The following is a 14221-nucleotide window of genomic DNA, read 5'->3' on the forward strand; positions in this document are numbered from 1 at the left end:
GTCCATTAAGGTTTACAAACAGCAATGCAATAAGACACAGAGTTGTTTTCAGGCAGCTCGCTCAATGTAACTGCATTTCGTAATGCCCCCTCGCGAAAAATGAGCATACATTTGCCGGTGTCCAGTTAGGTTAACATTTTGGGGCCTTCAGAAAATGTTCAGCACAGATTAAAAAAAATAAAATAAATAAATCAGCCTTTAGATGTGAATGATTTGGTTATGTCAACTTGACTTATTCTCTGCTCTGTTTATGGTAACCGTAGCACATCTAACTGAGTTCATGTTATTCATCGAGTCTTATGGGCCAGGCCTGCTGTAGAAACTCCTACTGTACAGTCTATAATAAAGACATTTTGCATCGAATGATAGTAACTATATACTTTCCATGGTCAGGAGGCAGCTAATTTTGGACAAGAGACGCTGGCCAACCAATTTAGAGAAATCATTTCTATGGACAGTATTTGCAATGGCTGTCTTCCAAGATTTGGATTATGTTGCTGCTGCTCACGCTATTTGAAATGATGGATTCTATGTATATGCTTACAGTCCCTGATAAGGGTACAAAAAAAAAACAACAACAACTGAATGAATATGCTTATACTTTGTGCAATCATGCATGCATGATCCTTGCGTTCCCTGGCTATTAAGAGAAAAGCCGGCAAGCTGCTGGCAGCCTGGCATTTGACAGCAAAATAATGCATATTTACAGAATCTCTTTCTCTCTCTCTCTCTCTCTCTCTCTCTTTCTTTTGCACACACAGTTACAATGAGTGGCTCCCTGTGGCTCTGCTGCCACTTTGCCTTATGGCCGATTAGTCAAGACCACAACCTTCACCTTGCATTAATTTCCGTTGCCCTTTTTAAAAGTTTTGTTATTTTGTTTTTAGTGTCACTTTAAAATGACCAAATTCTCCTCCTTTTTCACTTTTTACACTACTAGGGTTGGAATTTTCTCACCCACCTCACAATTGGATACACTAAAGGTTCAGAGAACTACGATTTGATTTGATAACAGAGTATGGATACTGCTTTGTTGGTGCACTGCGCGGATCTGGATGCTCATTGGATAATTGGGCTGTATCCTCAGCGTCTCTTGGCAGTGGGCTCGCTCGGCTAGGATGATCAGTCTGAGGTGGAACTGAGCTTCCCCTCAGTTGAATAACCAGCTGCCACCACTACGAATGATGCATCGTACATACTATATCGTTGTTGCATATCAGAAATCGTTGACTGTGTGGTTTTATTCGACTATGATTTTAATGATAAAATAATTATAACAGATACATTTTATAATATATCCAAAAATTATAATAAATGGAAGAGTGACTGTATAAGTTCAACATTTGAAGTCTTTTTTTCTCTTCTGTGTTAAATTTCAGGGTAAATGTATCAATGAGAGTCGATTCACAGATCACTTACATCAAGACCAAAGGGATCGCACACTTAGTCTAATCGCAGAAAGCTGAGACACTTGCTCCGTGATGTGAGGTGATGATATGGCACAGGCCTATCTCTCACTTCATCTTATGTGCACCACACTGGCTGTCGAGGAGCGCTTACACTTTTTTCCCCTGCTAGATTTACAATATTTAATAATTGATTACTACCTAAGAATATATCATTTCTCCCACCTGGACTAAGTACAGCAGGTTTATTCCTCCTCTGGATTTTTCTCATGCTGTAAAGCGTTCTGCACTTAAAATGTGTGTGTCCTTCCATGATCTGTCTCATCAGTCTCCAAAGCAACTTTCTTCCCAGCCAGGGCTGGAAAATATTATGCTAAAGCCAGATCACGAAAGAGTCGCGAGACAGCAGTTTTGCAAATGGCAGATATGCATCAAACATTTTAGTGTTCCTCTTTAAAATTGCTCTGGCTTCTCCAGTTAGTGTTTGTTTGGCTCTGTTTATTTCAAACACCTACGCGAGTCTGAATCATGCACCTGCACATTGAAGTGATTTGGCAACACTTTTCCTTTCCATCTAAACTACACTCTCTGCACTACTTGGGCCTGTAGAAATGACCTGGCTTCTATCATGTTGTTTTATGCAAATGATGATGCGTCACATTAACAAAAATCTTTGGTTTTAGTGCTCGGTTATGAAGCCAAACCATCTTCTCTATGCAGGAATGAATGCTGCCTGACAAATTCAACATCATCTGGATTTTCATTACATTCAATTATGGCTTAACATCGTGTAATTTTGTATCAATAGGAGCATGACACTGGCATAATAACAAAAAGGGTGGCCCAGATTCATGTCAGTCATCCAATTACAAGATTGGAATGAGTGTGTGACACGCATATGTGACATGGAATGAATGAGGATAAATACATCATCAAACATCAGTATCTGACCTTACCCGGATACAGGGACAAAAAAAATTCATTGCATAATCCTTTTTACGCTGTTTTTTTTTGCAAAAGAGAAAAAAAATCGAATCCATTCTTACTTCTTCTGTGCTTTAGTTCATTGAGGGTAGTCTGTTTGAAGATAATCACGGCATTTTTAGAAAGACTATATTTTATAACCACCTAAGTGTGATTGGTTTTCTGCATTTAGCCTGTTGGATGAAAACCCAATGCGAGCATGGAGACAACATTGATATTTCTCATAGAAAGGCCCTGAGGTGAGATTTAAAAAGGGATCTCATGCAGCATTACTGAAATTTGGAAGGTTAGAAAGTAGGGAAAGCAAATTGAAATTGTTTGATGGGAATCAATGTACACAGATTTAACATTATTTGTAAATTCTTTGCTCAAAGCAGTACTGTAATTATTCAAAAATCGACCCATCTCTGTTTTGACAGTTGACATTTGACTTCTCTCTTTTTTTTTTTCCTTCTGATAGCTTGGGATACGAGCTCCAGTAATACTGCGTGTGAGTGTTTACTCTTACATATTCCCTGCTTTGTTTTGGACCATACCTTTGATAGTATTTGTCATTTTGCAATGGCAATCTATGTCATGTTATCTTCATCATTACTCAGTCACACTATTTTACATATCTCGTTTTTCTTTGTACTCTTTCCATTTGTCTTATTTCGTGATTTGATTGACTGGTTGACAATTGCAGGTGGTGCTCGACTTGCTTCGCTGTGGCCTGTTGCTTTTACATTTGTTGGCACCTGCAGACATTTTACAAGATGAAAATGGGTTTGTTTGAACGGTCACTCAAATGGAACCTAGAAAAATAAGATTTGTCTAGAAAACACAGATGGATATTATTTTTGTAGCTTATTGGTAACCCTTTTCTCTGTCCCATTGTTTCACAGACTAATGAAAAAAGGAAGCTTCCTGGATGACATTGTTCAAAGGGCTGGTAGTGTATGTTGTTAGAGCTCTTTTGGGATTTGTGGCAAAGAAACAAGCCACAGAAAGATACGTGCATCGTTCCCTGTTCCACTCTTCAATCGATAAGACTCAAAGGGTCTTGACTGCAGCGATTGTTTCAAGTGAAATTTCAAGCACACTTTGATACCAATGTATGTAAATCTATCATTTAACCTAAAAAAAAAAAAAAGGCAGTAGATGAGGTTGTATGGTCATTGTATTGTTGTTGCATATTTGAAAAAAAAAAAAAAATCATTCATCCAGCCATCATTTTGGAAACCAGGAGAGAAAACCCACCAAAGCACACAGAGATCAAACACCACGCGGGAAGGTTGTAGCCAGGAATCAAACTCCAGACTTCAGAAGAGGAAAGGAGGTGTGCTAACCACTTGGTCACCATCTGTCCTTCAAGTGTGCATAGGTGTTAAACTCAAGGCCCGGGGGCCAGATAGGGCCCAACGCATTATTTTATGTGGCCCCCGAAGACAAATTGTGCATCGACTTCACGTGTCAATACTAAAATTTAAAATTGTCTTCATTTTTAAAAATGAGGTATTGCTTGCGATTTCTATTACATTCTTGTTTTTAAACGTTTGATTTTGTTTTTATTATACTCTGCTTTCAAAAGTAGTTATTCATCAGTTTGTTGATTTTTGTAGCTTTAACTGTATACCTACGTATAGTATTAGGCTTTGACAGTCATTGATGCCCTCCAAAGAAAACTACAATGTGGCCTGCAACAAAATGTTTGACAACCCTGATATAGTGGAATCTCCGACTAAACGACATCCAGCTATTGGGGAAAGGGGGGTGTTAATCTGTAGGCATTTACAGGCCAGCCAGAGAAAATTCTCTCTCAAACCAGACCTGGTCGTCCTCGGTGCCTCATCCTTGTGAAACATATAAAGACGGTTTCAACCATTTAGAAGGCATCCTAACTCCTTATCAGGCCACTCTTGATGCAGAGGTGAAGCGGTTTTAGTAGGCCCTCCTGGATGACCGAGCTTCTCACCCTATTTCACCCTCAAGACATTATGCATAGGAAACCCATTTTGGCCACTTAGATTTGTGATGGCCTCTCATGTTTGAAGGTGCATTTTGTTATTCCAACCACATCACAATAGGTTGCAAGTCTCTCTGGTCAGATCTGAAGGTCATACCTTGATGAAGCTAGCAGAACAATCTAATTTGGACAGAAACTTAATGCTGAGGACACCAATATGGCCCCTCTTGGCTGAGTCTAGAAATTTTGTCCATGAAGGTATCGAACCCAATAAGTGACAGATGTCAATGCAAAACCCGAAACTACAGGGACCAGACAGCCCGTGTCAGTGGGTCCAGTACCCCACACTCCCAGAAGACAGGACAACTTGAGGAACACGGGAGAGTGCTTTTGCTGTCCACAAGTAGATTGGTTGGGGCAAACTCGCCTGCAACCCTTCAGGACCAATGGCTAATTCCCAAACGCTTCCTAATAGATGCATACATCAAATGTCAGCATTTACATATAATATATACATATTTTAAATTGATATTATTTGAAATCATACAACAAAATTGTTGTGAACCTAAATGTGTCTTTCAGAATATGCAGTGTGCTGCTGCTTTCTACAAGATATCGACAGGAATATTGACAAAATGATTTGAAGCACACATTTATATGGACATATTTACAGTTCCAATAATTGTGAAAAGCGAAGAAGCTCGAGCTTTGCGCATTTCTGGTTTCTTTTCCGATATCCATCCGACTTTAATTAATGAATAAGCCAATTCGGAGCTGTCGGAGTGTGTGTGTTTGCTGTCATCAAATTTCCTCTCCTCTTCTCCAATTTCAATGTGTGGTCTACAGCTAGGGAAAAAGGAGTCTCATCAATATTTAAAACGCATTCTAATTAAGCCTGGGCCGTAGGCTGAGATGAGCAAAAGGTTGAGTATAAACGAGCAGCGTAACCTTCGCTGTGAGCATTCACCTGTTGACTTCTTACCAATCTAAAAAGAAAATCAACAACGCGTTGCTGCTCACTCAGTCGTATCTGCAAAGTGGGATGATGACAGCTGACAGACTTTATGACCTCCATGGTCCTCCTCGGCATTAGAGTTAGACTAATGGTTGCTTCGCATGTCTATGACTCAGATATTGGCGAAAGTATCGTGATAAGAATGAAATGTTTATCTTCTACAGAGGATGGTGAAATGTTTCTTTGCCAACCACATTTGATTGAAGTGAGCCGAGACAGTATATGAGTAAATCACATCAAAGAAAGAATGCTAGAGGTTAAAAGAGTCATATTTTGATTTAGAAAATTAAAGAAGTATTTTATATGCCGATGGTTAAACGTGTGTGGTTTTTGTTTTGGGAATAATGTTTGTGTGAACATACAAACAAGTGTAGCTTTGTTTCTGCCATGTTGATCTGACCACTGTCATTTTATCATTTGTCTTGAGCACCAAACAATGATGAATGACATGAACAAAAGAATCTGTCAACCTGTCACTTATAAACGCATTGTTTATAAAACTGGACAGCTTAGACAGCTATTAAACTTTAATAGAGCGCCTCATAAATCATCGTTGTTTTGTTTTCCTAATCAGCCCTGTTGTAAAGAAAAAAGGCTCCTTTGATCGTTTTTACATCAAAAACACTTTACTTTTCGTTTCACTCATGTCTTGGATTTTAAAATTTTGTAAACAAGTATAAGGTAAAAGGTTTGGAAATGATCAGATACAAAGCACCTTCCTTTCTTGGGAGGCTTGAGGAGAAATGCTGGAACACTGCTCATTTCTTACACATTGCTTTAAGAAATAAAACAATATTCACCCAATTATCGAGTCGTCACCCCACTGAAAAAGTTCTAGCTTCACCCACACCACAATGAACAGCCTGAAGTCACACAAAGGTGGAAAGTATGAACAAATGAAAAAAAAAAAAAAATTGACGATCAGCTTTTAATATGAGGTCAGAAAATACAACTCAACAGCATTTTTACTGTCAGGCTGCTAATTTAATGGCGATATGATAAATCCGACTCACATACCAGCAGCCTATCAGTTATGAGTGTGTCGTTGTTATCATGAATTCAGTCACGTACTGTGCAGTATGTATGTTTGAGCGCAAGTATGCACTCGCTTGGAAGTTAAATAACCTCGTCTTCAAAGCTTTGCCAGTTAACAAGCTATATGGAGTGCGCGCACAATACGGAGTCTCTTCAAAGACACTTATTTACACCACATTGCACACAGTTTCAATCATTCTTTAATGTCACCACGTGCACAAACTCGAGAGGCTTGTTGCACGTGTACATGCAGATGCATTCAAGCTGACACAGTCACTAATAAGGGTCTGATTGAAGCAATGATACTTTTGAAAGCCATTGGGAGCCTCGAGGAAGCCATCCATCAACTTAGGTGACAAGCCCATAACATATGCAAATATTAGTGTCTGCGTGTGCATGTCCACTTTGGGTTGTGTGTCACAGCAATGGAAAAAAAGAAAAAAAAAAAAAAAAAGGTTTCTCTGGTTGAATCATTGTTGCACAAGCCAATTGCTTTTGCAAGTGTCAATGATATTCTGTGTGAAATCAATGAGCAGCTGAATCAAAACAGCAAATGTATTCATTTATTTGGGATAAGGCTGTGCATCTCATCTGTGAAAGCCAAATGTTTTAGTGTTCTCTCCTTAGCATTGGACGCACGCCTCTTCATCTTTGGCATTAAATATAAATATGCTATGCTAGTATGAACATTAGGATAGACAGAAAAGAACAATGAGAAAAAAAGTACAACAGTGCACCAGTGCTTTTTGATGTGTTTTGGCCATGAAAATGTGAAATAAAAAGCAAAAGTCCTAAACATTTTTTAAAATTGCTTATTTTAGTTTAAACCCGTGATACATCCAACTCATCTTCCAGCATTATCGAGGAAGTCTCTAAATTACATAGTGCACAGACAAGTGTTTTACATGAGCCTGCCAAATACAGATGAATAAAAGCAGCGCTGAATAGATGAAAATGGAATAATACATAAGGCTGGCGGTTTACCACATAAAAGTGATTTATATTAAATATTCTCTTGAAATCAAAACTTTGATAAGTTACGAATAGGGTTGGCTTGGCTGACGTGAAGTTGATTTTTGTAAACTTGACCAAACAACAAAAACTACAAAACCACAGATCAAAACATAAACTCTCTCTCTCTCTCTCTCTCTCTCTCTATATATATATATATATATATATATATATATATATATATATATATATATACTTTTTTTTTTTAAAGTTCTAACGTTATTCTTGAATTAAAGTCAAAAACTGTGTGCTTCCTTAACAACACATTCAAAAAATCCACCAAAAGTAATTGAGAAGGCATCAGCAGCTCAGAGGGAAGAAGTTTTTAAATTGGATTTATGAGCGTAAAAAATGCTTCTCAGCTACTGTAAATCTCCAAAATGTGTTCTCAAATCTGGTTAAATTATTGGTTGGTCATACGTCATATTGATGCAGTCTGACAAAATATATTCATTAAATGTCGAGGCGGTTGAGGAAGGAGCGAGAGTGGCATCATCCCTTTTTTCTTTCAAACTATGCTACTTGTCTATCACTTTGACTCTCACTCATACTAACAAGCAGATGCATGTCAAATAAAAGCAATTTGTTCCTTCAAATTGTTGACAAGAGACTTTGTTTGGATGATACCTTGTAGATGAATCCTCAGAAAATCACATCGTCTTTGTCAAGGGCATACCTGAAAGAAACAAATAAGCAAACAAAATAGAAGCATAGTAGAAACATTTCCCTAAGGAGCGTGAAATAGAATGTATGAGCACAAGAACAAAAGGTCCTTGGATGGAAAAACAAAATATCAGTGAGTTTGAATATCAGTAAATTGAGAGATTATTTCAGATTTGGCAATGCATATCTAAACAAAACAACTTTTGTGATACAAATAAACTGTCGTGGGAAAGTATTTTCCATCTTCTCAAATACTTTTTGACATAGTTCCCCCACTTTTTGAAGATAATCAAATAATTGTACCAGACAAAGATAACTCAATAAAATATAATGCTTTTTTAATACCATTAATCATTTTTAAACTGGTATTAATAATAATCATTATTATTATATAGAAAATATTCAACGGACTTTGACTTTAACTGTCACCTGACTATTTGTAGTTCTTTTAATTGATTTCAAGTGCCTTAATAGTCTTGGGGCTTTTTTGGTTTAAGACTTAACCTTGAAAAAATTTATGTGCCCAGTTAACATAGTGTAAGCACCACCATTAAAAAAAAAAAAAAAGAAAAAACCAACTCAGCGAATAGGAGCTCGGTTTGAGGGGGTGGTCTAAAGAAAAGACACTTGTCACAGGGGGGAAATAAATGGCGTTCCAGTGAAATGACAGCATGTGGAGACGCCCACTGATGACTGGGACCAGTTGTCAACACCATTGGGATCAGAACACACGAATGAAAGACAGTAGTGACATGCGTTTGACAAGAGGGAATGAGAAGAGGAAAAAATGTGACGGCACAGTTGTGAATTCTCCCACTCAGTAGTGCCACCCTGAAGAATACATCAAATGGAAACGGGAGCATGGCGGAGTTTAGTTCATTCTTTTTAAAAATCACATGACTGACTAGCGGGTTAATCATGCCTGTCTCTTTTCTTTATGGCGTTCATCCAGTCTACGTCAATGGAATGCAACAGTTGTCCGAATTCTGTTCTGGAGGAGAACTCAGCAGTGTGTTGGTTTGTCTCTTGCTCTATAATAGGAGACTGAGATCTCATTAAAAGTAGGCATTTTTTTTGTAGACATGCCCACTCACAGGGTGAACTACAATTTAGCACCAGTTCATTGGCCCTTGGACTGCTACGCAAACCGTTTGTTAATCTTTCGGTTTTAATCGCACCTTCGGCCAATTAGTATTTTGATAAACTCAAAATGGATCTGAATCTACATGCCTAATTATTTTTCATTAACAAACAGCCTTTAGTCAAATTTGACAACATAATTAGGATGAATATTATTGTGCTTTATGTATAACATGAGCCATTTCCTTGTTCAACGCTAAAGGAAAGCAAATTAAAAGAATTTGACCTTTGCTACAAATGACCTGACTGATTGGCTGGCAGAAGACCACAGAGATTTATTTATTGTGGGGTTAAGACATCATTTCTTTTGAGGTTGGGGTGGAAAAAAAGTCACCAGATCAAATCAATTACTGCATCCTTAATATCACTGTTGTCATAGTAATATATCTTTCCCTACGGCAAATTTCATGCCGTACACTTGCTTGCACACAGCATAATCAGTCTATGGCTAAAAAGATTATGGGGGCGAGGGGTTCGGATTTATTGCAGTAGTGGCTAACCAGGAAAGCAAGATTATAAGGAAAATAAATACGATTCTAAACAAACATAATTTGAATGTTGATAATGATGAAAGATAAACTACATGCTTGGGGTGGACTACATGCAGTGAACCAAAAAGGACAAAGTGCTCAACTGTAGAATGAAAAAGGCACTTGAACATGATTGCTGGGGTTTTTTTTTTTTTGGTCTTCAAAAAAAGTTTCCTTATTTCCCAAGATGTTTCTTTCCTTATTGGGTGTCTAAATGAAGGTGTTTTTTTGCCAGGATTGCAACTTTTTAAAAATGCTTCTCAGGTGTTTTACTAACAATACAAAGTCACCAAGAATGAAGAAATACAGGACACTTTACACACTTTATGTCTTGTCTTGCTGAAACACGGCAATGGCGTGATGTCATCTTTAGTAGCCTTGGTCTTTTCCTGGTATTGGACAAGTCTTAGTCTCGTGTGTTTTATTTAATGCAACACTACAGATGGCTGCACAACTGTAAGACATTATGCAAGAGTGATGTTTTCCTGAGTTGCATCTTTTTTTAAATATGACAATGTCACTGATTCGGAGTACAAGCAGATGAAAAAAAAAATTACTTTTTCATGAGCTTCATCTGTTTCTTTGACTCTGCCAACAGACGCTAATTTTGAACTTAAGATAAATTCTAGAGTAGACTTTGCTGCTATGTGAGGCAGGGAAATTGTATGGCACCACATGATGCCACTTGCATTTACATTTTCTCTCTAGGCATCCTCCTTATGTTTTCTTGGCCACCTTCCCTTTTCACATAATGAGTCTCTCCAGGAGTCTCAGGAGATCCTTATACATTATGTATGATACGTCACAGCCCTGGGACTGAGCTATTGCGTACGACGGCACTGACTGCATTCCAGGTTGGGATCCTTGATGTTCAAAGGTGTCCATGTCTGCCATGTGCCAAATCTTCCTCCTACATGTTGTTGCTGTAATTTTGGCTCTGGTTAGAGTGAACATTTTCTTTTGGCAAGCCAAGGGTTCTTGCTTTGACTCATGCATCCGTGTGGTGAATCATAGCCATCCTGCAAGAAGGCCATACGCTCCTAGCAATGGCAGAAATGCAATTCCATCTTTGAGGCAGGCTTCAATTGTGCTGTAATGTGTAACAGGGGTCAACAAAGTTTTTGTTGCCAAGAAAGTAGCAGGTGTTGAAATTTGATGACACCCAATCTTGAATGACAGTGCCTCAGTATTTGAGATACTTTACATATTTAAGAAATGTGCTAAAAATTTGTATACAAGCTATAATTTTGATATTCACTTCATGCTCACACTGAGTTTTTTCAAGCAGGTCCATAGAGTATTCTTTTGTTTTGGATGCCATATTGCGAAAGACGACAATAGTTATCACAGAGAGCCTTGCGTATACAAATCGTGTTTCAAAAGAAAATCCAAAAATTCAAAAAGTTAGGCAGCAGTAGCAGTAAACAAATAAATTTTCTAAAGCTAAAACAGGTGTCGACAAATTACAAACACTACTTTTAGTCAATTTCGTGAACTCTCCAAACTACCTTTAGTGACGTAAAATTTCGTCAACTGTCAAAGCGCAATGATTACTAATCAATTATCACAAATATTGATATCTAATTTGAACAAAGTCTCTCAAGAATGGGATTTGCACGGACCACGGTTTTAACAAATATGCCCAGTACATACACAATACAAAAAAAGCGCGTTCACACTCACGAAAACAACTGAGCTCTTCTTTCTTGAGTCAATGCTAAGCAGCCGGGTCCAGCCCTTTGAGACGGGGAGGTGTACCTGTGCCCAATTAACCTCTGTCTGGTTTTTTTTTTTTAATACGTCCCTACAGATGAATACGATGAACTTGGCCCTGAATCCTGGCCCACATCGCGGTACCGTACCTCGACGAGCTACTCCAGACTGCTGATACATTCTCGAAAGTGGTAAGCAGTAGGGAAATGATGCTGTCATACATCCAGATGTTTATCTGCTGTCTCCATGCAACACACTCTGGCTCCATGCGCAAGACCCCGCAGACTCTTTACACTTGGCTGTAATAAATAGGCGAGCACCTCACACTGCGGTGCATGCTGTTAAATTAATAATGAGCTATCAAACAGTGCCGATTTATGTACAACTACCCCAGCATCGCAAGCATTTATTTTCCTTTCATCACCATTTGAGAGCGTAATGGGCCGCACTCTGCCCAAAAACAGGTTGACACTATCAGGGTTAAAGCTGTCACGGCGAGCTGATAACAACAATAATTCAGCCAGGACCGGCGCAATCTAAAATTGGGTCATGCTTTCGCTGAAACCATTTTCCACATCATTATGAATGTTAGAATGAAAACAGGATTATGTGGAGTATCTTTAGTCAGCTGAGAAACTGTGGCTCGTCATGCGGAAAGGATGGCGGTGTTTGTGGATGATGAAGATATCAGGACAGGCAGGGCGTGAGGTTAATTAGTTGTTCAAATATTTTAAATAAGTGCTTTACCGTATCACAGACAGTGTTGTGAACCAATTTAAGATTGAACCTCATGCTAACAACTATTATTCATGCATGGAAAACTGAAATCACACGCATCCCTTGCAGAATAAGGACAAACTATTACATGGAAGAAATCAGTTATTTACCTTTAGTGATGTTCCTCTTGAGGTATGCATTGGTGTGCAGAGTCTGCTTGTTTTGCACCTGCGTTCCATTGGTCAATCATTGGTGTAGCTGGTAGAAAGGAAATTTTGTTTGCTTCAACTATTGGATGTTGTCACAAGTATTGGGAATATGTTTCCCCTTTTTATCTTCAAGTTTGTGTACTGTTTTGAGTAAATACATCTGTGTTTTGTTATTTCTACAATGAGTAGGTCTGATTTTGTATTTTGGTTGGATTCCTTTTGCTGCTTTTGTGTCATGGCTCCGCCTACCAACTTGTTCAATCATGCATCCAGTCATAACCGAGAGGGGGGGGGGGAGCACCCCGGAATTCCCAATGGCCAACACGCCTCTGATGCCAGCAGAAAAATATGGTGTGATGGTCCCTTTTTCTTCTTTGCTCTTTCAGGACTTGAATGACTTGCTGTGATTAATCCAACAATGATTGTCAGAAAATTCCACAGGTAAAAAGCCATCAGTTTGTGTCCTCATAATCAGCAGGACAACATCTGGAAACACACCAGCAAGTCCACCAACCTGAATAATGAAAAAAGACAATATGAAGACTTTCAGGTGGGCAAGTCAAAAAAAAAAAACACCCCACAAAATTCCAACTGAGATGTTGCGGTTTGACTCATCATGTCTATAAACATTGGATTTATTGCCGAGGCATTCACGAGTAATGCAATTTTTTTCCACAAAGGTTTTGATTTTTTTTTACATCTGTTAACAAATACATTATTTTATATAATTTGTGACCATTATATACATCATAGGCAAAACAAAGGATGTAGTTCACTGAAGTAAAGTGTAGTTAAAGCACACACAAAGGTTTGGATTTTTTTTTTTACATCTGTTAGCAAGCACATGATTTATATTATTTTATATCATTTGTGGTTATTATATACATTCTAAGCAAAACAAAGGATGTCAATTCAAATAAGATGTAACCAAAGCACACTAATATAACAGCAGACTCATGGTTGGTTCTGCAGACCTGTGCAGAAATACAAAGCTATTTTACAAAAGTGATGCATTTAGTTTTCTCACCAGATGGGGGCAACAAATGGGATCCAAATTCTCACCAAAGGAACAAATATTCCCAACATTTAAGGTGACTGATGACAAAGCAAGTCTCTAGAATCCTTGTAATGCATGTGGAATGCTTCGTTAGATTTCAATGAATGCAATTTAGCACACATTTGATTTTTTTTTTTGGGGGGGGGTATTTTTTTGGGGTTTCCTGTGGTGTCGCAGCCACATGGCAAGACTGTCAACGGCAACTGAGATGGAAGCAGAGTCTTTGCCAAATGTCTGGCTCATTTTGTAGTAGGCCTGCTTCCCTCCGGCCACTCACAGCCAGAGAACAGGAACATGTCCAAGACTCTCAAATTTCAACATTCTCATGGACTCTTACATTATAATTTGCACACAGACAAGGCGGTTGGCTCTTTTATTTTTATTTTTTTATTGCTTTTAGCCGCAGAGGTTGCTTCCTATAAGCATCTCTTGGTCAACGAATGAATTATTTAATGCAATTAAGTGATTTTTATTTTTACATTCCTCATTACAGTAAACCTACAATGCATGTAAAATTTTAATTAGCCAAGTTTTCTTTGCTTCCTAGTGCTTTACAGAACTATGAAAACTTGCAAACTGCATTGTGAAAATACATATTGTTTGCCCTTTGTGCCTTCAGGCATTCGGGCATCATTTTGAATTCATATTGTGTTTTCATGACATTTTCATAGTAGTCATTTGAGACTGTACAGCAATAAATTGATGGCCAGATACAGAATACAGAACAGAATTAGCTGTTTGTTCATCATCCTTCACAAACCGTGTCAAGTCAAATTATGACCACACGATTTCTGAT

The 14221-nt window shown here is 38.2% G+C and overlaps 1 protein-coding gene across 1 annotated transcript in view; it reads right to left on the reverse strand.

The window, feature by feature from the left end:
* LOC147060676 (gastrotropin-like) overlaps positions 1-12587 on the reverse strand; it is a 79814-nt gene extending 67227 nt beyond the window's left edge. The window contains exons 1-2 of the mRNA XM_085902934.1: positions 12330-12587; positions 8024-8072 (exon numbers count right to left, since the gene is read on the reverse strand). The gene's annotated coding sequence lies outside the window, so the exon portion shown is untranslated. The remainder of the gene's footprint in view (positions 1-8023; positions 8073-12329) is intronic.
* Between the last annotated feature and the right edge of the window lie 1634 nt (positions 12588-14221).

Source organism: Syngnathus leptorhynchus, chromosome 2 (assembly GCF_054491065.1).
Source record: "Syngnathus leptorhynchus isolate UIUO chromosome 2, UIUO_Slep, whole genome shotgun sequence".
NCBI lineage: Eukaryota > Metazoa > Chordata > Actinopteri > Syngnathiformes > Syngnathidae > Syngnathus > Syngnathus leptorhynchus.